The 25,189-nt window shown below is 42.9% G+C and overlaps 1 protein-coding gene and 1 pseudogene across 1 annotated transcript in view; one reads left to right on the forward strand and one right to left on the reverse strand.

Moving 5' to 3' along the window:
• LOC126457438 (kin of IRRE-like protein 1) overlaps nt 1–25,189 on the forward strand; it is a 111,484-nt gene that overhangs the window by 7,229 nt on the left and 79,066 nt on the right. The gene's annotated exons all lie outside the window — the stretch shown is intronic.
• On the reverse strand, nt 24,976–25,093 carry LOC126459378 (5S ribosomal RNA; annotated as a pseudogene).

Below are 25,189 nucleotides of genomic sequence, written 5' to 3' on the forward strand. Positions count from 1 at the left end.
CGCTACGTAACAGCCTACTTACAGCATGAATTGTTGAATGCATGCAGATCGTTCGTGCACAGGCTTTGCTGCAGTTAACTCGTCCCGCCTTCTACATTTTCCTTAACCATCGTTAGCCGACTGCTCCGTAGCAAGTGTCGGTTGTTCCGTAGTAGGTAACAGTTATTTTAGCAAGTGTAGTTTTTCCTTAGCACTTGTCAAGCAGTGTATCATTTCCGGTATTAGTCAGAGGCGGCCCTACCAAAGGGTGCAAGGGCGGCTCCAGAGGGGTCTATCACTAAGCCAATTTTATGTTTAAGTTTTGCTTGTATGATAACAAATGATGATTCCATAGCACTGGTTTTTGTGTATATCCTGAAACAAAATTAATATCCTGATATATTTATAAATAGTTTCCAGTGTTTGTCAGGACTTTTCGATGACACAGCATCCACTATATGGATCAGTAGGCAGCTGACCACTCGTAGGTGCGGTAGCCCAATAAGTTTTAGTATGAAATAACTTGATTTGAAGTCATGTTGACTATTTTTCGACTGTGACTGTCTGAAGAAATATGTAAAGGTTTTTTCTAAATTACCGCTACCAGTCACCAACTTTATCAACTATTGCATTACTTATTTATTTAGCGGCATGTTTCGAGGTAAACCTCATCTTCAGGCTAAATGACATTACAAAACCAGCTTTAAAATAGGGCTATACTGATGTTACATAGTCTTTTCGTAAATGCTGTGGTCATCCAGTGGAAGAGGAGCAAACTAGTAAGAGGTGCTATCACTGGAAACTGGACTGAAGTTTGCACGAAAATGTTTTGTAACGGTCACGCATTTTCTTCTTCTGGCGTGGCTCTCTCGTAGTGATGCTCTGGGGTGCCTCCATTTCCGTGCCTCTCCTGGTCACTGTTCACAAATTGTCACTAACATAGCAGTAACTTGGAAACACAATCACAAAACAGTTCTGTAGTGCAGTGGACAAGATGGCGGTCGAAATACAGCTGACTGCAATTTCACTATCGATCTGTCGATCTATTTTGTGCAGATGTTTACCTGTCTTCTGCACGTCTTGTTATCGTATTACAGATGCAGGTTGACGACATACATTACAAATTGAGCACCTGTTACAATATTATTGAACGCATCATGATATAAACTAATTTATTTTACATATTTCTAAGCTATTGCTGGGGCTAGTGTCAAACGACTGTCATGTTATGTACCTTTATTCTAAGAGTACTGTAGTGAAACTGGAAAAGAAATGTGAATTTTTGATGTCTGTAATTTCATTCAGGATCTCGTTATTCCTCATGTGGCCATGGATGAATATTTCCATTCCTACCAAGATGTCCGTCTCTTTTTGCCACCAACAACAACTTAAAAAAGAAACTGATACATGACATCTCACATCCCACAGAGAAACTTAACAAAGCAGGAATTTATAAAGTTACATGCAGTCATTGCAACAAATATTACATTGGCCAAACGGGAAGAAATTTATAACCCGCTTTAAAGAACACATTGACTGTTTCAGACTTGGCAAACCGAATAAATTAGCTATAGCGAAACACATAAATGAAACATGACACAGTGTTACAATAGACAACGATCTCAAAGTAATAGAAAAGAGCTGAAAAATGGACATCTTGGAAGAAATGGAAATATTCATCCATGGCCGCGACTTTTCTCGTAGGTATGTGTTAGCTATCTATGTGCCAGACAGAAACGTATAAAATACGATGACGCGGACGCTCATGCTACATAGGAAAGTACGACTACTCAATAACTCGATTCAGTCGAGTCGACTGGAGAAAGAAACTAACGAATATCGTGCGGGTTGGCTGACGGGGGCGGAGCGGGTGGCAATGCGGGTGGCCCCACAAGAGGGACGGGGGAGGGGGGGGGCGTGCGCCCTCCATATGTATCTGCCACTGGAGGGGAAGGATTAGCGATGTTCTACTATATCTTCATCAGCTGGGGGCGCGAAGGAAGAGTGGCGGGATGGGCTAGGGTCCGTCTCTTGACAGTTCATCAGTATTTTTCAATTTCAGTGTCATATTTTAATGAATTCGGGAACTTCATTGTTGCACAGGACTAAACAAAACTACCGAAAAGTGTGCCAGACAAAACGTTTCACCACACCAGAACTCCCAGAAAGTTTCTGAAAAAAGTGGTCAATTACTGTATATTTACCTCAACACTTCCGAAAAATTTCAATAGATCCGAAACATATCAGTTCTTAATTTATACACCTAAAAAATAAATATTTATTGAAGACAGCTATAAATCTCACTGTCTCTAATTTTATGTTGTCAACAGTCTCACGACATTATTTAATTAGAGTTAGTTACGCCGAAGGGGAACATCGAATGGGAATATCTGTATAGTGAGTATTCAGATATAGAAAACTGTACTTTATTATTGTTTATTGATTTTCAGCAGCATACAACCATTTACGTGTACACATTTACAGAAAATAGATACTGATAATAATAACATTAATCAAAGTACTGAACCAGTCACAATATAGCAATGATAATTTAGAGTCTAGTTTTTCGACAATAAAAGAATAATAATGTTCGTGCACAGGCTTTGCTGCGGTTAACGGGCCCCACCCTCTACATTTCCATTTACTATCATTGGCGGGGTGTTCCGCAGCAGTTGCTGGTTGTTCCACAGCAATTGACCGTTATTCCTTAGCAAGTGCCAGTTGCTGCTTAGCAAATGTCAAGGACTAAATACATAAATGACCTAGTTTTCAACTACTCCTGATGCCAAGAGAGTACTACTGGACACATACATTGCCTTCCACGTCACGTGAGTTTTTTATGCCTACCAATAAAAATTAAGCGTGCCTTCATTCGCGTAGATGTTTGCAACCACAAAATGAAAAAGTACGCACCGTTTGCAGTTATTAATTATTACATATGTTAACACAATAAAACGTAAGAGTAGTATTACAGTTTTCGTCTGAATGCAAAATATGAGCAAACAACGTTACACACACACATCAAAAAAAGTTTTGCATCATCCCGTTTCCCAGAACTCCTGAAGACAGACGTTGACTGCGGATATTGTATCACAGACACAGTCCCTTTGACTGTTCAGAGATGTCACTGAACCTGCTCAAAGATGTAAACAACCATGCATGAGCAGCACCTATTAGACGGAGGGGCTCCGACAGCTGATCAGTTCCAGTCATTCCACCAGGAAGCAGGTATACGGCTCGTGTTGTCTGTAATTCAACCATGCCTAGACGGTCAATTCCGCGGTTCGATCGCGTCCGCATTGTTACTTTGTGCCAGGAAGGGCTCTCAACACGGGAAGTGTCCATACGTCTCGGAGTGAACCGAAGCGATGTTGTTCGGACATGGTTCAAATGGTTCAAATGGCTCTGAGCATTATGGGACTCAACTTCTTAGGTCATAAGTCCCCTAGAACTTAGAACTACTTAAACCTAACTAACCTAAGGACATCACACACACCCATGCCCGAGGCAGGATTCGAACCTGCGACCGTAGCAGTCACGCGGTTCCGGACTGCAGCGCCAGAACCGCTAGACCACCGCGGTGTTCGGACATGGAGGAGATACAGATACACAGGAACTGTCGGTGACATGCCTCGCTCAGGCCGCCCAAGGACAACTACTGCAGTGGATGACTGCTATCTATGAATTACGGCTCGGGGGAACCCTGACAGCAGCGTCACCTTGTTGAAAAATGCTTTTCGTGCAGCCACAGGACGTAGTGTTACGACTCAAACTGTACGCAATAAGCTGCATGATGCGCAACTTCACACCCGACGTCCATGGCGAGGTCCATCTTTCCAACCACGACATCATGTAGAGCGGTACAGATGGGCCCAACAACATGCCGAATGGATCGCTCAGGATTGGCATCACGTTCTCTTCACCGATGAGTGTTGCATATGACTTAAACCAGACAATCGTCGGAGGTGTGTTTGGAGGCAACCCGGTCAGGCTCAACGCCTTAGACAAACTGTCCAGCGAATGCAGCAAGGTGAAGGATCCCTACTGTTTTGGGGTGACATCATGTGGGGCCGGCGTACGCCGCTGGTGGTCATGGAACGCGCCGTAAAGTCTGTGCGATAAGTGAATGCCATCCTCTGACCGATAGTATAACCATATTTGGCAGCATACTGGCGAGGCATTCGTCTTCATGGACGACAGTTTGCGCCCCCGTCGTGCACATCTTGTGAATGACTTTCTTCAGGATAACGACATCGTTCGAATAGAGTGGCCAGCATGTTCTCCAGACATGAACACTATCGGACATGCCTGGGATGGATTGAAAAGGGCTGTTTATGGACGACGTCAACCACCAACCACTCTGAGGGATCTACGCCGAATCGCCGTTGAAGAGTGGAACAATCAGGACCAATAGTGCCTTGATGAACTTGTGGATAGTATGCCACGACGAATACAGGCATGGATCAATGCAAGAAGACCTGCTACTGGTATTAGACGTACTGGAGTGTACGGCAATCTGGACCACCGCCTCTGAAAGTCTCGCTGTATGGTGGTACAACATGCAATGTCTAGTTTTCACGAGCAATAAAAATGGTGAAAATGATGTTTATGTTTATCTCTATTCCAATTTTCTGTACAGATGCCGGAACCCTCGGAAGAGAGGTGATGAAAACCTTTTTTTGATGTGTGTACTTCAATCAGATGACAATTCCACTATGATATTGGCGACATGTGCAGTACCGTAGCTATACCAAATCGCCGTCGGTATCCATGCGATAGCATGCTTACCAATATGTTCGAAAACGTCGTGCATTAAAAAGGCATTTTCCGGTGCGCATACCTCTGTTTCTGTATTGTAGTAGCTATTTGTATACCCAACGGAATGATCGTCTTAGTGATACTATCCGACAGTCCATGGTCAAAGTATGAATATTACACCTTCCCTCCTGCTTAGGTTGGTTCTTTTCGAGTTTGATGTGGTCTACTGTGGGCGTGATGCGACTTAAGGAGGTCCCATTAGTTCATGGGTGGTTCCTCGGAATACTACATAAAAAAGGGGTTTTCACTATATCTTCGCTATCACCAGCGGACCAAAACTCAGTCGAGGATTCCAAGACGGCTAAGCACAAAAAATGGGTGCAACTTTTCCAATACATTCTTAAGACCACAATCTCAAACAACCTTAAAAATTTTCTTTATATGTTTATCCCTTTCCCAGATACAGGGGTTCAAAATTACCTCACTCGTGATAATAAAACATGCACGTAAAATTAAATAGGGTGATTGACGACGGGTATACCAGTGATTAACCCATGATTTAATTTAACTGACGGGTATACTCTTGATTGAACGAATGAATGAATGATTCATTTGCGTAAATTCATGGGCGGTTCCCTAGGAAACTCCAAAAAGGCGTGTTTCACCATTTTTTTCGCCATCAGCAGCGGATAAAACACTAGTTGCGGATTCCAGACGGTTATGCATAGCAAAGAGCTGGAATTTTTACGGTATATACCTAAGATCCGGATCTCGAACTACCTTGAAAATATTCTTGATAGATTTAGCCATTTCCAAAATAGAAATGTTCAGAGTTACTTTACTTGTACACGTAAAATGCGGTGTGAGACGAAAACGTAGTTTATAAAGTGATATGGCACGGAGAAATATGCTGTAAAGTGCCTCTGTTATCATCAGAAGGGTTCTTGAAACTCAATGTTGAAACACGTGCAATATTTTTGAGCACGTAAAATCCGGTCTGAGATGTAAAATTAGTTTTGTGTTAATGCAGTTTGACATTAGACACCTGTCATAATTGTAGTGACTCATAAATTTCTTTTCATATGAGTGACATGCCCTCATGGGGCAGCGAAAAGAAGGGAACCAGCGGAAAAATGCTCCTGTTGGAGCACAAGAAAGGTGTTTAAGAGACTCTGACCAGAAAGTGTGGTATCACCTGCTTCATTCCGCCTTCGTCAGTGCCTTTAAAAATTTATCCAGAAATTTTGGTATGCGAACATATTCGCACTTTTTATGTTGAGAGAGAAGGAGACATTGGCAGTGAGAAAGAGGCGGAAAGGTAATAACTACTGGAAGATAGGAGACAGTGGCTGTGCTGAAGGAAGAGCGAATGAAACAAATGCATTGTGACAGAAAGGGAGGGACACTGTCAGTGAACGTAGCTGCCGGTGGCGAAAGAGTGTTAGGAAAAGAGAAAAGGAGACAGTCCGAGTGGGAGGGGATTAAAGTGAAAGTGGAAGTGGGTAGCAATCAGTAATAATGAGAGACAGAGTCTATGAGAATCAGAAGAAGGAAGAGACGGATGGTGACAGTGAGAAGCCACATTAGCAGTAAGAAAGAATGAATGAGACGGTAGCAGTAAGAGCAAGAGGGAGATAGTGAAAGTGAGAGGAAATAGAAGTAGCAGAACCGAGCGAAGGACACTGTGGCTGTGAGACAAGAGACATGGACAGTTAGAGAGAAACAAAGAGATAATGGGTTGGCGAGATTGAGTGAGTGAAAATGGATTGCCACACACAATGAAAGCGTAACTCTAGTGTTGTTTAGTTAAATTATCTCTAGGCAAGAAATGTATCCGATGTTTTCTGAATTGTAATAGTGTAGCGCTTTACCGCTATGAGAAATTACTATTACCTCATTTGGCATTGAAATAAAATTTAGGTCAAAATTTAACCAAAACATTTGACAAATGGCTACTTTAAACGATAATTACTGTTTAGAGTATGTTATGATGTTTGGGCTTTCTCGTGGATCCCACATTTCGTAAAAGAAATATTCGAAATCCGATGGTGACTGATTGTGTTGTCAACAACACGATCATTCAGAGCAACTTTACTTTCAAATTCCTGTAATATACATAAATAATAGGAGTATAGATGCTTCCATAAAGATTCCATTAGCATGCCTGTAAAAGTTTATTGCAATAATAGATAGTTTAATCTATCTAACAAAGCTTAAACAATCTATCCTTGAGTGATATCATTTTTCAATAAAGATACACATCTGTTCGTATGTCAGAGTAAATCTTAACCAGCAAACAAAATTTTACATTTCTGAACATTGCAAATCACGATTATAATCTATTCTTTCACTATCCAAAAGAAATGCAACAAAAATCTTAATTACGTTTAATTTAGCTCCGCTTCCTCTACGTTTTACTTAAACAGTTCAGCCTGGTAATTATATTTTGAATCTAAACTCACAACGAATTCTAAATGAAATTACTAGCCAGAATGTTACCCAAAAAACTAAAGAAATAACAAGTTACTTGGCATAAATTACCACCGCATAACTGTAACTTCTAGTCTTTCGTCTATCCATTTTAAATACGTGAAAGAAGCAACTGTCAGCAGTTGGCGCAAATTTCACTAGCATTCTCTCGACAACGAAACCAATAAACATTATCCTGTTCTTTTCCTTTATAAAAATTATGAGATTATAGTTTGACTTGTGGCTGAGAACTAATTTTGTGAAAGCCGCATTCATTATGCTTTCACTGTTTAATCAGTACAACTGATTTCGCTGGAACCCGATAGATGTCAGCTCCTCTGAACGTTGATCTTTTACAGGATACCATCTAATCGCAAGCTGAGACACGTAGAAGTGACACTAACAGCACGACGTGCACGTCCCTTACGTGTCGTGCAGTCATGCGCATACTGAGACGCGTAAGACGACTGCCGCGCACATGTCAGGCGTTGGTCTCTCACCTACGGTTGCCAAACTGACGTTGTGTTATTCGCAAATGAAAGAGTTACTAATGTTACACTCGAGTTCTGAATCAGATTAGGATACAAATGATGAAGACGAAGTGTTACTTAAAGGTTTCCAGGAACTGCTGCTTGATTCATTAACGAATAAAAAATTCAAATCACCAAGTAAACAGATTTTGTTTCAAAGGAAAAGCTGTGGGCAATTTGAAACTACGATGACGAGTGATACTTATATTACATATTACTTTAGAATTACTAGAAAGCAGTTTCATGAAGTACATGGGGTCATATAACACGCCATAGACTCAAGCGCATGTTATGCACGAGTCCCGATTGCAAGTAATTGAAAACTGGTAGTACTTTTGAGGTATATGATGGACACTGACGTTAATTTCCTGTATTTAAAGAATTATAAAATTTGCACCCTTTTATCTATTATATTTTCAATCCCCGAATCAAAATGGAGGAGTGTTGCGTAAGTTTGACAGAAATGCCCATCTGTGTGTGTGTGTGTGTGTGTGTGTGTGTGTGTGTGTGTGTAGCATCGTAGTGCCGAAGCTAATGGATCGGTTTTAATGGAGATTTTTGTGCTTCAAGGCTGGTTAGTCGGGAGTGTTCTTAACTTTGTTTGATGAAAATCCATTCAGACGTATTTTATAACCAGCTAGATAAACTAACACTGACTGCCGACAGTGCACATTGTTGTTGACAAAAGAAAATAATAACGAAACAAAAAAGCAAAGCTATATAGGTTTAACAACTTTAAAATATAAGTATTAATACAAAAAGATCGAGAGCTTAAATGGCGAAAAATGAAACACTATTCAATGACAATAAACTTCAACACTAGGTGGAGATGCAAAACTACCATAGGCCGCCGTAGACAACCAGAAATAAGCATAGACTGTGGTAGCTTACCTAGTAGGCTTGGACAGTTAAGATCTTAACCGCATTACCTGCACATTAGGTACGTTGCATACCTGTCGGGTGTTTGAGTATGTGATCAGTGCCTTATTAGACTCCCCTAGAAACTGGAGGTGGTGAATTCTCTAGAAACTGAGTGAGGATATATAAAGGGCTGCGTAACCTATGGAACATTTTTGTTGTACGTAGTTATCCTCCTGTCTGTTATTTAGAAATAAACATTATTTATACCAAAATTGAAATTGTCAATGTTTATTCAGGTTTTATTTGAAAGTTGTTGGTTTGTAACGTGAAGACGAGAGATGTAGTGGTAAAAATTAAAAAAAAAAAAAGATTTATCATAAAGCGCTAGAAAACGCCGTTTCCTCAAAGAAAAGCAAATTAAAAAAAGCTGCAAAACAAATACACATCAAACTCCGCTTCAATACTTGGTCTAGCTTATCTATAACAGGTTTCTGTTATTCATAAACAATTTACGCACTTATCAGTAATAAAAGAAAACTCTTGCCTTTAATCATGATGAAGAACGTTCGATTCAGTGCAAAATAACAACGATAATTATATAAATTTTTTATGTCTGTTCATATAAACTGTATTGGATAAAAAGTAACTGCTTTTGTTTGATAAAAGAACAGAAGTTACGACACCAACTAATTTTTATTACTTATAAAACGTGACTTATTTTTCTAAGGATATACGAGGGTTGTACAGAAAGTAAGTTCCGATCGGTCGCGAAATGGAAACCACTGGGAAAATCCGGTAAAGCTTTGGACAGATGTGTTGGGCAGTGTCTCTAGTATGCCCCGTCGACCGTGTCGCGTCGCTCTTTTCAGTTGTGAGTGAAAAGTGAGCACTTAAAGATGCGTAGGGTTTAGCGTCTGCCGCCAAGTATGAGGGCCTGGTTAGAGATTTCGCCTGTGTCATGCAGCCCACATAACACAACTGTCTAGCCGTTCCTTCTTCATACCTAATTATCGGCCGCACACTGCTGGGGCAATGAAGACGCTCCTGTAGCGTTTCCGATGAGAATGCGCTCTCTCCCATTTGTAATTCCAGCAATCTTGTGAATGAAACAAATGTTCTCAAAGATAGAATTAATTTACATACAATTTATATATCTTAAATGCAGATAATTTGCAAATAAACCCATTGTTAAAGCTATTAGTTTCGAATGGTGAAAGTGCTACACGCTAAATTCATCACTTGCACCCTAAGGTTAAAACTGAGAACTCCTGTATATGTCTCACAGGATCATTGGTCCATTAAATTGGACAGACTGAACACAAATATTTATCAAAGTAACAGAAAATCCTATCGCCCGAACACGACTTTTTTACGATACGAGCACACAAAGCACTCATTCTCTACGTCAGTTATAAGAAAATGAGAAAAGTCTGCAGTGTGCTAGATGATGTGTTTTATGTTCGCTTTTGTAACTGTCCTTACAGAGATGAAACAAAATGGGAAACCTCATTGATTTTAAGCGGGGCAAGACAATTGAAGCTGTTAAAAGAAGCATGTCTAATAAATTGTGAAGCTTGTAGCAATACAGCGCGAGTAATACGGGATAATAATCAATCATCGGTGGGCCGTGGCACAAGTGAAATCTGATCGTATCTGGAGCAGCACATATGCAGTGTCCAAGAGTGTCTGACATTTCGGCAGATATCTGCAGAATCGTTCTTGCGATATGTAGCTAATGTCGGCGCAGACAAATACACTTCATCAAGTCTTTCATGTGACGTCCAATGCAGACGGAAAGCGTCAGTTTGCTTCCCGTGACAAACATAATGAATTTTAAAGAGTAGTTTATTGTACGTGTTCGATAGAGCTGTCCCATATTAGTATAGTGCGATATTCGTTTTATCGATATGTATTAACACGGACAGTAAAACACGGAGAATAACCAATACTCCAGCACCGACAGCACCGCTGGAGTGCGCTGACCGCGGTCGCTATGCAGCAGGGCTGCTTCGTCGTCTCCACTTTAAAAATCGTTTCGCTTGTAAGGGGAAACCAACCGGCACTTCCCGTTAACACAGGGCGTCTCATGAAAGACGTGATGAGCAATATTTGTCTGGGTTGACTCCAGCTGCACATTCGAAAAACGAAATAGTAAACAGCAGAGATAATAGTGCCTGGAGACTCTTTAAGACGGACAACCCGGTATGTACTAGCCTTTTCCCCTCTGCTTCACTCGCGCACTTGTGCGGCACATACAGCAAACGTGACTTTTGCACGCTGACGACCGTAGATGGAACGTCTCGCAATGTTCTTTGTTATTCATTGATCGCAGCCGATTGCCACGATCGTCCATGGGGAATTAGGGGCTAGATTCTGTGTACACAGGGCCTTGTCTTCTACGAATGCGGTGATCTGTTGCGTTGGTGGATGACTGTTTTGGACACAGGTTTCCATCTGCAGTTCGTTTATCTGCTGTACACCGAAAAACATGGGAGATACCCTGCAGATGGAAACCCATGTCAGAAACCGTCATACACTGAGACAACAGAGTATCGCATTCATAGCAGACAATGCCTTTCTGCGCAGCAGCTAACTCCGTCTTCTCCACTGGCGGTTGTGGCAGTCAGATGAGATCAACGAATTTGTTTTTTTTTTTTGGTCATCAGTCTACTGACTGGTTTGATGCGGCCCGCCACGAATTCCTTTCCTGTGCTAACCTCTTCATCTCAGAGTAGCACTTGCAACCTACGTCCTCAATTATTTGCTTGACGTATTCCAATCTCTGTCTTCCTCTACAGTTTTTGCCCTCTACAGCTCCCTCTAGTACCATGGAAGTCATTCCTTCATGTCTTAGCAGATGTCCTATCATCCTGTCCCTTCTCCTTATCAGTGTTTTCCACATATTCCTTTCCTCTCCGATTCTGCGTAGAACCTCCTCATCAGTCCACCTAATTTTCAACATTCGTCTATAGCACCACATCTCAAATGCTTCGATTCTCTTCTGTTCCGGTTTTCCCACTGTCCATGTTTCACTACCATACAATGCTGGACTCCAGACGTACATCCTCAGAAATTTCTTCCTCAAATTAAGGCCGGTATTTGATATTAGTAGACTTCTCTTGGCCAGAAATGCCTTTTTTGCCATAGCGAGTCTGCTTTTGATGTCCTCCTTGCTCCGTCCGTCATTGGTTATTTTACTGCCTAGGTAGCAGAATTCCTTAACTTCATTGACTTTGTGACCATCAATCCTGATGTTAAGTTTCTCGCTGTTCTCATTTCTACTACTTCTCATTACCTTCGTCTTTCTCCGATTTACTCTCAAACCATATTGTGTACTCATTAGACTGTTCATTCCGTTCAGCAGATCATTTAATTCTTCTTCACTTTCACTCAGGATAGCAATGTCATCAGCGAATCGTATCATTGATATCCTTTCACCTTGTATTTTAATTCCACTCCTGAACCTTTCTTTTGTTTCCATCATTGCTTCCTCGATGTACAGATTGAAGAGTAGGGGCGAAAGGCTACAGCCTTGTCTTACACCCTTCTTAATACGAGCACTTCGTTCTTGATCGTCCACTCTTATTATTCCCTCTTGGTTGTTGTACATGTTATATATGACCCGTCTCTCCCTATAGCTTACCCCTACTTTTTTCAGAATCTCGAACAGCTTGCACCATTTTATATTGTCGAACGCTTTTTCCAGGTCGACAAATCCTATGAAAGTGTCTTGATTTTTCTTTAGCCTTGCTTCCATTATTAGCCGTAACGTCAGAATTGCCTCTCTTGTCCCTTTACTTTTCCTAAAGCCAAACTGATCGTCACCTAGCGCATTCTCAATTTTCTTTTCCATTCTTCTGTATATTATTCTTGCAAGCAGCTTCGATGCATGAACTGTTAAGCTGATTGTGCGATAATTCTCGTACTTGTCGGCTCTTGCCGTCTTCGGAATTGTGTGGATGATGCTTTTCCGAAAGTCAGATGGTATATCGCCAGACTCATATATTCTACACACCAATGTGAATAGTCGTTTTGTTGCCACATCCCCCAATGATTTTAGAAATTCTGATGGAATGTTATCTATCCCTTCTGCCTTATTTGACCGTAAGTCTTCCAAAGCTCTTTTAAATTCCGATTCTAATACTGGATCCCCTATCTCTTCTAAATCGACTCCTGTTTCTTCTTCTATCACATCAGACAAATCTTCACCCTCATAGAGGCTTTCAATGTATTCTTTCCACCTATCTGCTCTCTCCTCTGCATTTGACAGTGGAATTCCCGTTGCACTCTTAATGTTACCACCGTTGCTTTTAATGTCACCAAAGGTTGTTTTGACTTTCCTGTATGCTGAGTCTGTCCTTCCGACAATCATATCTTTTTCGATGTCTTCACATTTTTCCTGCAGCCATTTCATCTTTTTCCCTGCACTTCCTATTTATTTCATTCCTCAGCGACTTGTATTTCTGTATTCCTGATTTTCCCGGATCATGTTTGTACTTCCTCCTTTCATCAATCAACTGAAGTATTTCTTCTGTTACCCATGGTTTCTTCGCAGCTACCTTCTTTGTACCTATGTTTTCCTTCCCAACTTCTGTGATGGCCCTTTTTAGAGATGTCCATTCCTCTTCAACTGTACTGCCTACTGCGCTATTCCTTATTGCTGTATCTATAGCGTTAGAGAACTTCATACGTATCTCGTCATTCCTTAGTACTTCCGTATCCCACTTCTTTGCGTATTGATTCTTCCTGACTAATGTCTTGAACTTCAGCCTACTCTTCATCACTACTATATTGTGATCTGAGTCTGTATCTGCTCCTGGGTACGCCTTACAATCCAGTATCTGATTTCGGAATCTCTGTCTGACCATGATGTGATCTAATTGAAATCTTCCCGTATCTCCAGGCCTTTTCCAAGTATGCCGCCTCCTCCTCTTGGATTCTTGAACAGGGTATTCGCTATTACTAGCTGAAACTTGTACAGAACTCAATTAGTCTTTCTCCTCTTTCATTCCTTGTCCCAAGCCCATATTCTCCTGTAACCTTTTCTTCTACTCCTTCCCCTACAACTGCATTCCAGTCGCCCATGACTATTAGATTTTCGTCCCCCTTTACATACTGCATTACCCTTTCAATATCCTCATACACTTTCTCTATCTGTTCATCTTCAGCTTGCGACGTCGGCATGTATACCTGAACTATCGTTGTCGGTGTTGGTCTGCTGTCGATTCTGATTAGAACAACCCGGTCACTGAACTGTTCACAGTAACACACCCTCTGCCCTACCTTCCTATTCATAACGAATCCTACACCTGTTATACCATTTTCTGCTGCTGCTGATATTACCCGATACTCATCTGACCATAAATCCTTGTCTTCCTTCCACTTCATTTCACTGACCCCTACTATATCTATATTGAGCCTTTGCATTTCCCTTTTTAGATTTTCTAGTTTCCCTACCACGTTCAAGCTTCTGACATTCCACGCCCCGACTCGTAGAAAGTTATCCTTTCGTAGATTATTCAATCTTTTTCTCATGGTAACCTCCCCCTTGGCAGTCCCCTCCCGGAGATCCGAATGGGGGACTATTCCGGGATCTTTTGCCAATGGAGAGATCATCATGACACTTCTTCAAATACAGGCCACATGTTCTGTGGATACACGTTACGTGTCTTTAATACAGTGGTTTCCATTGCCTTCTGCATCCTCATGTCGTTGATCATTGCTGATTCTTCCGCCTTTAGGGGCAATTTCCCACCCCTAGGACAAGAGAGTGCCCTGAACCTCTATCCGCTCCTCCGCCCTCTTTGGCAAGGCCGTTGGCAGAATGAGGCTGACTTCTTATGCCGGAAGTCTTCGGCCGCCAATGCTGATTATTTATCAAAATTTAGGCAGTGGCGGGGATCGAACCCGGGACCGAATATGTTCTGATTATGAATCAAAGACGCTACCCCTAGACCACGGCAATGGATTACAAACAAAATTTCCAGACGTTCTGCCTAAGGTCTGTCAGCGTACAAAATTTCGTTTGCTGTCGAAGGGGTGGTCTAGTGGTAGATGCCGGCGCCTACAACTTCGATGCTCTGTAGCGTCGTTGGATAACGTTTCCGTAAACGGGTTCCTGTCCTCGAGTTGTTGTTCAAGACATCCCCTACAACCCCTTAAAATCTGTCGCAACATTTCTCGGACACACTGTATATTGCACATATCTCCTCCATTCCCCTCTCTTTGTCAATGTTCACCTCTCTCTGACTTTCCTCCTTCTTCCCATCTCTCTTTGTCCATCTCCTCCTTTTCCCTGTCTATTTCCTTACCCTACTCTCCCCCCTCTCTCTGTCCTTTTCCTCTTCCCTCTCTCTCCTAACATCTCTTCCTCTCTCCTCTCTCTTTCCATCTCTTTCTCCCCTCTCTTACTTTTTTTACCTGCACCCTACTCCTCTCCATCTTCCACCTGCCCCCTACACTTCCCCTGCCTACCCTCTTTCTCTGACCCTCTCCACTTCTCTTGATATATCTCCTCCTCTCCCTCTTCTATCCATCACACCTTCCCCTCGTCCTCTACCTGTCTGATCCTCCCCCTCTCTATGTCCGATTCCTCCATCCAACTCTCCCTGTCCATCTCCTCCTTCAACCTTCTCCATCTCCTTCTCGAACAGTTTCTCCTTTTCCATCTGCTCATTACCAATCTTCCACTTGCCTCCTACACCTCCCTCTCCCTCCCTCTCTGTCCGTCTCCTACCCTTCTATCTTTAACCATCTCCTCCTCCCCCATCTCCCTCTTTCTGTCCATCCACTCCTATCCTTTCTTTTGGGACATTACCTCCTCTTCCTTTCTATGTCCACCTCACCCAATCTTCTCTCACTATACATCTCATTCTCCTCTCTCTCCCTTCCCAATCATGTCCATCCACACATACTGAGCCAGGGATGTATCTTGATACTACCCATAAAACGCACATGTCTTGCTGGGAAGCATAGATGTCAGGCCTTACAAAACTCCCACAACTACTCCTATCTACTCCTGTGGGAGCTAGTTGGTTCTTACCCCGATAGCACTTCTATCCAGGCAATAAATAGATGTTTACCAATTTTGGTTGAAATCGTTCCAATGGCTTAGGAGGAGATGTTGAAAATACACATATACACACACATACACACACACTCTCACACACACAACACCATCATCATCACCATCCACTTTTAGGATTCTGTGGTTCAATCAGGAAAAGCAGAACTCCTATAGGATTGCTTTGTTGTCCATCTGTCTGTCCGTCCGAGTGTTCGAAACCCTTTCTCTCAGGAACTGGTAGACACATCAAGTTGAAATGTATGTCACATATTAAGGTGTATGGTCTCTTTACGTGGAGAAAGGTTCAGCTTCTAAGTCAGTGCAATCAGCGGACAAGGCTATGTATGTCACATACTTTGATTCTTGCAAACTCACTCATCAAAACCTACAGGGTACTCACCGTTGGTCTAGCGTCATCAAATTTGGCAAGAAGCAAGGTTTCCCTTTACAATCAAAGGAAAAGAATCCGAAAATTGTTAATCTATAATTATATAACACTATTAATATTTTATCACTTGTTAGCAGCCTGTCTGTCCTCTGTCTGTGAAGAGCCATTTTCTCTCAGGAACAAGTAGACGTACACTCCTGGAAATTGAAATAAGAACACCGTGAATTCATTGTCCCAGGAAGGGCAAACTTTATTGACACATTCCTGGAGTCAGATACATCACATGATCACACTGACAGAACCACAGGCACATAGACACAGGCAACAGAGCATGCACAATGTCGGCATTAGTACAGTGTATATCCACCTTTCGCAGCAATGCAGGCTGCTATTCTCCCATAGAGACGATCGTAGAGATGCTGGATGTAGTCCTGTGGAACGGCTTGCCATGCCATTTCCACCTGACGCCTCAGTTGGACCAGCGTTCGTGCTGGACGTGCAGACCGCGTGAGACGACGCTTCATCCAGTCCAAAACATGCTCAATGGGGGACAGATCCGGAGATCTTGCTGGCCAGGGTAGTTGACTTACACCTTCTAGAGCACGTTGGGTGGCACGGGATACATGCGGACGTGCATTGTCCTGTTGGAACAGCAAGTTCCCTTGCCGGTCTAGGAATGGTAGAACGATGGGTTCGATGACGGTTTGGATGTACCGTGCACTATTCAGTGTCCCCTCGACGATCACCAGTGGTGTACGGCCAGTGTAGGAGATCGCTCCCCACACCATGATGCCGGGTGTTGGCCCTGTGTGCCTCGGTGGTATGCAGTCCTGATTGTGGCGCTCACCTGCACGGCGCCAAACACGCATACGACCATCATTGGCACAAAGACAGAAGCGACTCTCATCGCTGAAGACGACACGTCTCCATTCGTCCCTCCATTCACGCCTGTCGCGACACCACTGGAGGCGGGCTGCACGATGTTGGGGCGTGAGCGGAAGACGGCCTAACGGTGTGCGGGACCGTAGCCCAGCTTCATGGAGACGGTTGCGAATGGTCCACGCCGATACCCCAGGAGCAACAGTGTCCCTAATTTGCTGGGAAGTGGCGGTGCGGTCCCCTACGGCACTGCGTAGGATCCTACGGTCTTGGCGTGCATCCGTGCGTCGCTGCGGTCCGGTCCCAGGTCGACGGGCACGTGCACCTTCCACCGACCACTGGCGACAACATCGATGTACTGTGGAGACCTCATGCCCCACGTGTTGAGCAATTCGGCGCTACGTCCACCCGGCCTCCCGCATGCCCACTCTACGCCCTCGCTCAAAGTCCGTCAACTGCACATACGGTTCACGTCCACGCTGTCGCGGCATGCTACCAGTGTTAAAGACTGCGATGGAGCTCCGTATGCCACGGCAAACTGGCTGACACTGACGGCGGCGGTGCACAAATGCTGCGCAGCTAGCGCCATTCGACGGCCAACACCGCGGTTCCTGGTGTGTCCGCTGTGCCGTGCGTGTGATCATTGCTTGTACAGCCCTCTCGCAGTGTCCGGAGCAAGTATGGTGGGTCTGACACACCGGTGTCAATGTGTTCTTTTTTTCATTTCCAGGAGTGTATGAAGGGCCATGTGCTAAGGTCTATGGTCTCTTGGCGGCATAATAAACGCTAGCTTCTAAGTCAATGCAATCGAAAGATACGGTTATATATCTCACATATTTTGATACTCACAAATTCACTCATTAAAACCTATAGGGTACTTCCCTTTGACGTTTTATCACGAAACTTAGCAAGAAATAAGGTTTCACGGTATAAGCGAGGAACAAAATAGAAAATTGTTAATTTGTGTTTGTATCACATGAAAATTTTTTTCTTTTGTCACTTGTTGTCCGACTTCGAACAGGAAATTAAAACGTTCTCGGAAGTCTTGGAATCCCTGGGACCAATACCACGCCAGTACCAATGTCGATAAAAGGCAAAAATCATCAATTCTCGATTTCCGGAATGGAGGAACTGTCTATTTACATAGTCAGGTTTTTATAGAATCCCCAGTGAGCAAGTCCCAAACACGCCTAGACATTTTTTTAAACATGTATATGCTATTGATAGCGTAGAGATTCGGAATTGTGTGGGGTGGTGCGAACTATTGGTATACTGGAAGCCAAAAGAAAGTTTACCACTTTTTGTCACTTAATAGCACAACACACAAAGCACCATTGACTGAACAATCACACCGTGCTCTATCAAGGCAACTGACAGCCATAATTAAAAAAGATATTTCATAGACATAATACCACAAAACTGGCCAAAATCAATTAAAAGGCATTGTGTAACCAGTTCTACTCATAAATGCTCTATCAAGGGAACTGTTAGTCATAACTAAAAAATAATTCATAATTAAAAAAGATATTTCATGGACATAATTTCAGAAAACTTTCCAAAATCAATTAAAAGGCATTATGTAACCAGTTCTACACATAATGTTAATAGCGTCCAATGTCGAACTATATAGCCAACATTTGGCTTCTTTAAGCATCATACGTTAATTTGAGCTAAAGACATTAAAATTTTTCGTCAGATACAATACGAAACCTTCCACTATCAATTATAAATCATTAATATGAAAAACTTACAATGTTCGTTACCATCTTAGCAGCTCAGCGTTTCCAACATTTTATAAGCACAGAAATTTTAAACTTCCAGATCATAATTTGAGAAAAATTAATTACATAATATAACATTCATTAAAAACATACATCATTTGCGCCTACACACAACACCACCTACACTGTTTCTGTAACTACAGCCAATTTTGGCAAGAATTATCAGCAACTTAACATTATAAAACTTCGCTGTGGCAAGCCTTCTACGCAGTGAACAAATTTACAACAACTTACACAGCTTTTTACATTCTGTTTTTCCGTATCTGACAACTTCTATCAAATCCTACCTGGGACAAAGAAATATTTACTCAATATTTACTCCCCCACCAGTTGACGTGTAAGCTTTCCAAATCACTAATGGCACCTCCGTCTGCCTCACCATCAACACTGTACCATTAGCAATACATCACAAGGTACGAGTCAGCTCGTTGATACCTCAAAGGGTCATTAGATTGAAAGATGTGTAAATGAATGCACTAGTTGCTCCAAACAGCTTTTTCCAAAAATCTTTCGATCAACCACGATCTCAGTACCCCTCAGGCTTCTAACAAAAACGCATTCGTAACACAGTCCTACCGTGATCTTAAACATGACAACTTCGTTTGGTGGGACTTAAACCTGGAACTCACGATTGGAACGGTGACTGTGAGCAAAAGTTCGAAGATGGACATACAGTACGATTGTACACTGTAGACAACAACCACTTCCCATCTTCTTCATTCACGATGCAGACACTCAGTCCATATGCTTTCTTTGGCACAACAAGGACCCGCTATCGAGACACACACGCAGTCAAACGCTCTTGTGTCTGCCACGCCTGCGGATCAACTTCACGTCTCTTCTCCCGTTGCGCACACAGCGGGACTCGGCGCTGACCAGAGATCACTCTCCAACCAAAACAGTATGTCGTGTCTCCCCGTTCGAATACAGCGATAATATCCCGCACACCATAGCGAATATCTTTGGGGACACCACTCAAGAGCCCCGGATATGACTAAATATAGTTGACCATGTGTGTGTGTGTGTGTGTGTGTGTGTGTATGTATGTGTGCATCGTATCTCTTTCGACATACTTTCATGTCGCGGATTGTTTGCTTGAGTGTCTGGCTGCATTGGTCACTATCTTAAATTTGGTTCTCTATCGGATGAAGGACACCACTGAAATGCGTCTAAGACGGTATGTGTGTCATGTTAGTAATACAGGGTGTTTCAAAATGAATATACAGGTTTTAAGATTTTGTAGCATTTATGAAATTCAACATACATTTATAGGTAGTACATCAGATGAAGGAGCAACTCAAACAGTTTTGTCTGTATGCCTGTGCACAAAGTGAAGAGTACGGAACGACAAAGAGTGACTGAAGAACTTGTTGACCGGGTGAGACTCTTTCACGTTTAGCCCCAATAAACCAGTTCGGAAGGCAAATCGTGAATTAGTAGTTCCAGTGACGTCTGTGTGGAGACTTTTAAGGAAACATTTACAATTACGTCCTTATCGTTTGTAGTTGTTAAGAGCTCTAAAGCCTACAGACTACGATTTACGTGCCAAACGAAATGTTGCTACATGACGATGAAGATTTTCTGTATCGTGTCGTCTTCAGTAATGAATCGACATTTCACCTAAGTGGTAATACATATAATTTGCGCATCTGCGGGTCAGCAAATCCCCACGAGATGTATAGTTGCCACGAGACTCCCCTAAATTGATTTTTTTTTACCGTATCCAGGCAGAAAGTTTATGGGCCTTTCTTTTTCGGTGAAGCAGCTGTAAATGGTGTTTCTTATCTCTATACGAACTACGGCTCTTTCCTCAGCTGAAAGAAAATTCAACAGAACTTCACTCGGCAGCAAAATGTTGCGCCGCCTCATTGCCATGACTCAGTACCCGATTGGTTAAACGGCGCTGTAACCGACTGCTTGATTGGCCGCAAGTGGAAGGATGACAGGACTTGCTTTGCATGACCTCCTTTTTCACACAAGGTCTTAAGCCATGTGATTTTTCTCTTAGGGAGTTAATGAAGGATCATATGTATGTGTCTCCCCTACCAGATGATCCACGCGACCGTAGAGACAGAATTGTTATAACAATTTCTCCAGACACCCTCATCAAGGTTTGGGAAGAACTCGCCTATCGACTCGATGAGCGACAAGTGGTGCTCCCATTGAACACTTGCGATAAAAATGGTCTGAGATGCTGTTTTATTTGATGTATTGTTCATAATTTTAAATTGAATGCACTAAATGCTACAAAGCCTTAAAACCTGTACATTCATTTTGAAACACCCTGTACTTCATCGACTCGCTATAGAAGCCTATTCAGTGTTGAGAAACGATCTCTTCGCCTCAGACTTTACATAAATGTATATGACTGCGAGTAAGTTGTGTCTCGAGTTTTGTTTTCGACTACGTTAGCTGAACATAGAATTTTCTATGAACAACAATATGTACTGGTTTACGTACTGTAAACTCCCAGGTGTTGGTTTACATACGGCATGTGTGAGTGGTTGCCCCATGTTGTGTCCACAATGGAAATATCACACCTATAAATGAATTAAAAACAGTCCTGCTATTTACAATAATTACCAGAGGAATACAACAGATGAGGTATCTAATCATGATGAATTCTGCTCTAGCTCAACTAGGAGATCGATAATGTTAAATAGAGCCCAACTGGCTAGCCGTGCGGTCTAACCGACACCCCCGGGAAAACAAGGCCGCCCAGCAGTGTTAGTGACGTCACACTAAGCGGCCCATAGCCGACACAGCAGTCCACGGACACCTCCGTACAGACGCGCCTGATGCTAACGATCTTCTGTCCGTCATACAGAAAGGAGCGAACTATAATTCGAACCAAAGACCAAATTATACATATTCTTGTAAACAGCATAAAGGTTCATAACGAAATACCGATTACATATACGGGCAGGAATAAGTTTAATCGATTGAGGAACTTTGCCACTATTTTATAATTGTCAGAACACTATTTAGCTTTAAAACTCGCATACAGGTGGTGACAAATGCCAACTGACAGCAGGACTTAACATTGTCAAGCTATTACACTGAAAGTAAATTATCTTAAACACTGTCATACATAGCAAAACCCTCACAACTTTCGTTTACAATAAGGTAACAAGAGTTCGCTTTATCTCATAAAAAACATGACTATTGTGAATTTACTCTTATGTTCATGGTGACAGCTCTTTTCAAGAATTTTTACAAGTGTATCCCCAGTAATAAAGAATGGAAACAAAAGATAGATATCAAATATTTTCCTTTTAACATAGACATCACTGAACACGAGATTCTGTCTTGCACTGTGATACTAAGGGACTGGTCTTTCCTTTAAGAAAAGCCTGACAATTTAAAGTTCACTCTGCTATTGAAGATACACTTCTTGAAACAACATTAAAAATGTTATGAAAGGTAAGGAAATGAAAAACAACGAAGTGCATTACATGTAAGAATGTGAGCAAAAGGCTGAGGCTCTCTTTACTTACCATTTTCAATCTCTCTAAAGCTTATTTCCTTTTCCACGTAGAAATCACCAACTGCAAGTCTCATTGTTACTGTCTGTTACTAACAAAGTGCTTTTCTATTTAGAAAACCTGACAATTTGATGTTCATTCAGGTACTGAAGATAAACACTTTTCAGAGGAGTTCTAGAACCTATTCCTGCCCGTATATGTAATCGGTATTTCGTTATGAACCTTTATGCTGTTTACAAGAATATATATAATTTGGTCTTTGGTTCGAATTATAGTTCGCTCCTTTGTATATGACGGACAGAAGATCGTTAGGATCAGGCGCGTCTGTACGGAGGTGTCCGTGGACTGCTGCGTCGGCTATGGGCCGCTTAGTGTGACGTCACTAACACTGCTGGGCGGCCTTGTTATCCCGGGGGTGTCGGTCTAACGCGCGGCTTCCCGAGCAGGAAGGCGTGCCGGTCCTCGGCACGAATCAGCCCGGCGGATTAGTGTCGAGTTCTTGTGTGCCGGTCAGCCTGTGGATGGTTTTTCTGCCTCGTCGAATGCGGGCTGGCTCCCCTTATTCCACCTCAGCTACACTGTGCCGGTGATTGCTGCGCAGACACCGTCTCCATGCACGCGTACATCATAACTACTCTACCAGGTAAACATTTGTGGTTACACTCTTCTGGTTTTAGCAGTTCCCGGGCTGGTCCACCGGGGGCCGAACCGCACAATAACCATGGGTTCGGTGTGAGGCGGCGGTGGGGTGGGTTGACTGCTGTCGCCTGTTGTGGGGTTGTGAACCACTGACGGCTACAGTGGGACGAAACCTCTTCGTCGTTCTAGGTCCGCAGCTTTATACATATATACATACATGTTAAACACATTTCCTACTAGAATGAATACAAATAGATACCATAAAATTATTTATTTTGGAACAATAGAAAAATGCAACCATACAGAATGTTAAAACATACCCTCAATCTAGTTCTGAGATTGGGAGAACATCTGTGGATTTCTTAGAAATCGCGCCCCCGTTTATTAGGCGTGCACCCTAAGTTGGCTGATACAGATTAGCCCCGCGAAACAGAAGATCTCCACCCTGAACGGCACTGGCAGTAAATAGCTCAGAGAACAAACAGATGGAGCTCAACAGATTTAATGTGATTGTTTCCCTATTTGCCGTGCCATGGTGCGTATATCACCTATTACAGCGCTGGAAGAAGTTGTACTGCGTCATCGATGTGGTCGGTGCCATTGGTCGCTGTATAGATGGTGTCTAATGCGTACCTATAAATCCTGCCTATACTGTGGACGTAATGTGCCACCTGTAAACTCCTAAAGCTGAAACTACTTCGGTACAGCATAGAACACGAGTCAAGAGTTCTGTTTGCTCATAAGCAAGGAACAGAATTTGAACTCAAGTATTATTTCATGAAGAAGCACTTCTGTATGCCTCAGACTCCACAGAGAAGCAAAGAATCGCGACTCTACTTACACAGAAACGACTTAACTCGCTCTTAGAGGCGAAACAGACACTTCGCAAATTCTACAAGCCAGACTCTTTACTGACGCTTAAGTCACTGAAGTCTCTAAGTTGCTCCCGCTGTGATGTGTCCTGTTTTGAACCTCCAGGGGAGTCCGCCACACGCCATTTCGTTTCCACCGAGGCTCGCTGCTACTGCGTATGCGCTCGCTACAACGAACCCATGCACTTGTTACAAAAGTAGTGCTTCCCATTACATGGGTAATGTAGCTGTCAGCCAATCGCCTGCAATTCAAACTCCATATAGAAGACTGTTGTAGATTATTCTACAACTCTACCTACGACATAATGAAATTCACGTCTCTGCTTTTTGGCGGGAAATGTGGCTCACTGTCTCCCGTGAGAAGATATGCGAAAGATCAACTCGCGTCCGCTGTTCGTGATCCCCGTACACTCCCGCATACTAAAAGTATACCCCCTTCTCTTGTAAGATACACGTTGCCTTCACTCTGTTACCTTGAGAACAGGTAAGTAATACTTCCCAGTCGAACACGACACAGCTTCTTTACTAATCTCCCTTCTGCCAATCGCTGCTTTCACACGAACGCGTAACAGTCACTGCTCCTTGCTATCAGCGTCCAACTCTGATTCATTCCCAGACACGCTACATTACAGAAAAAGTTAGTACGCGGTGCTGCTACCGAATATAAACCAATAAAACGATCAATTATCCTTTGCCCCATCGTAAATCGCGATCTCGTATCGAATAACATATGCAAAGGAACTGGTATAATATTTCATGTATGGAGGAAAAATATTGTCACATTACAGTACAAAATGTTGGTTGAGAGGTAGTTGAGTAATGGGACGCAAGATGTAGCGGAACAGTGGCTCAATGACTATCAAGAGCTGTTCTTGCAGCGACGACAGCCTCATCACAGTGCTCTAATACCTTGGTGCATCTATCTGTTTTTTCTGCAGCATACAGATTTCGCGAGACATTTGAGATCATTCCATCTCTAAGAAGTTACGTTAACTATGATACGTGACAACCCTGCGTCCAATAATCGGCCATTGCCCGAGATCTGGAAATATCTAAATTAACTCCTCCCGAACAGGCCATGAAGGCCCAACGGTAAAGAACGGCCGCCGTGTCATCCTCAGCCCACAGGCGTCACTGGATGCGGATATGGAGAGGCATTTGGTCAGCACACCGCTCTCCCGGCCGTATGTCAGTTTCCGAGACCGGAGCCGCTACTTCTCATCAAGTAGCTCCTCAGTATGGCTCACAAGGGCTGAGTGCACCTCTCTGGCCAACAGCGCTCGGCAGACCGGATGGTCACCCATCCAAGTGCTAGCCCAGCCCGACAGCGCTTAACTTCGGTGATCTGACGGGAACCGGTGTTACCACTGCGGCAAGGCCGTTGGCGATCTGGAAATAAGTCAAACTAATATTCTATAAGAACAACACATGCAGCCCCATCTACAGGAGGTGCAGGTATTACAGCCAGAGATACCCTACGTC

The sequence above is a fragment of the Schistocerca serialis genome, chromosome 2 (genome assembly GCF_023864345.2).
Source record: "Schistocerca serialis cubense isolate TAMUIC-IGC-003099 chromosome 2, iqSchSeri2.2, whole genome shotgun sequence".
Taxonomy (NCBI): domain Eukaryota; kingdom Metazoa; phylum Arthropoda; class Insecta; order Orthoptera; family Acrididae; genus Schistocerca; species Schistocerca serialis.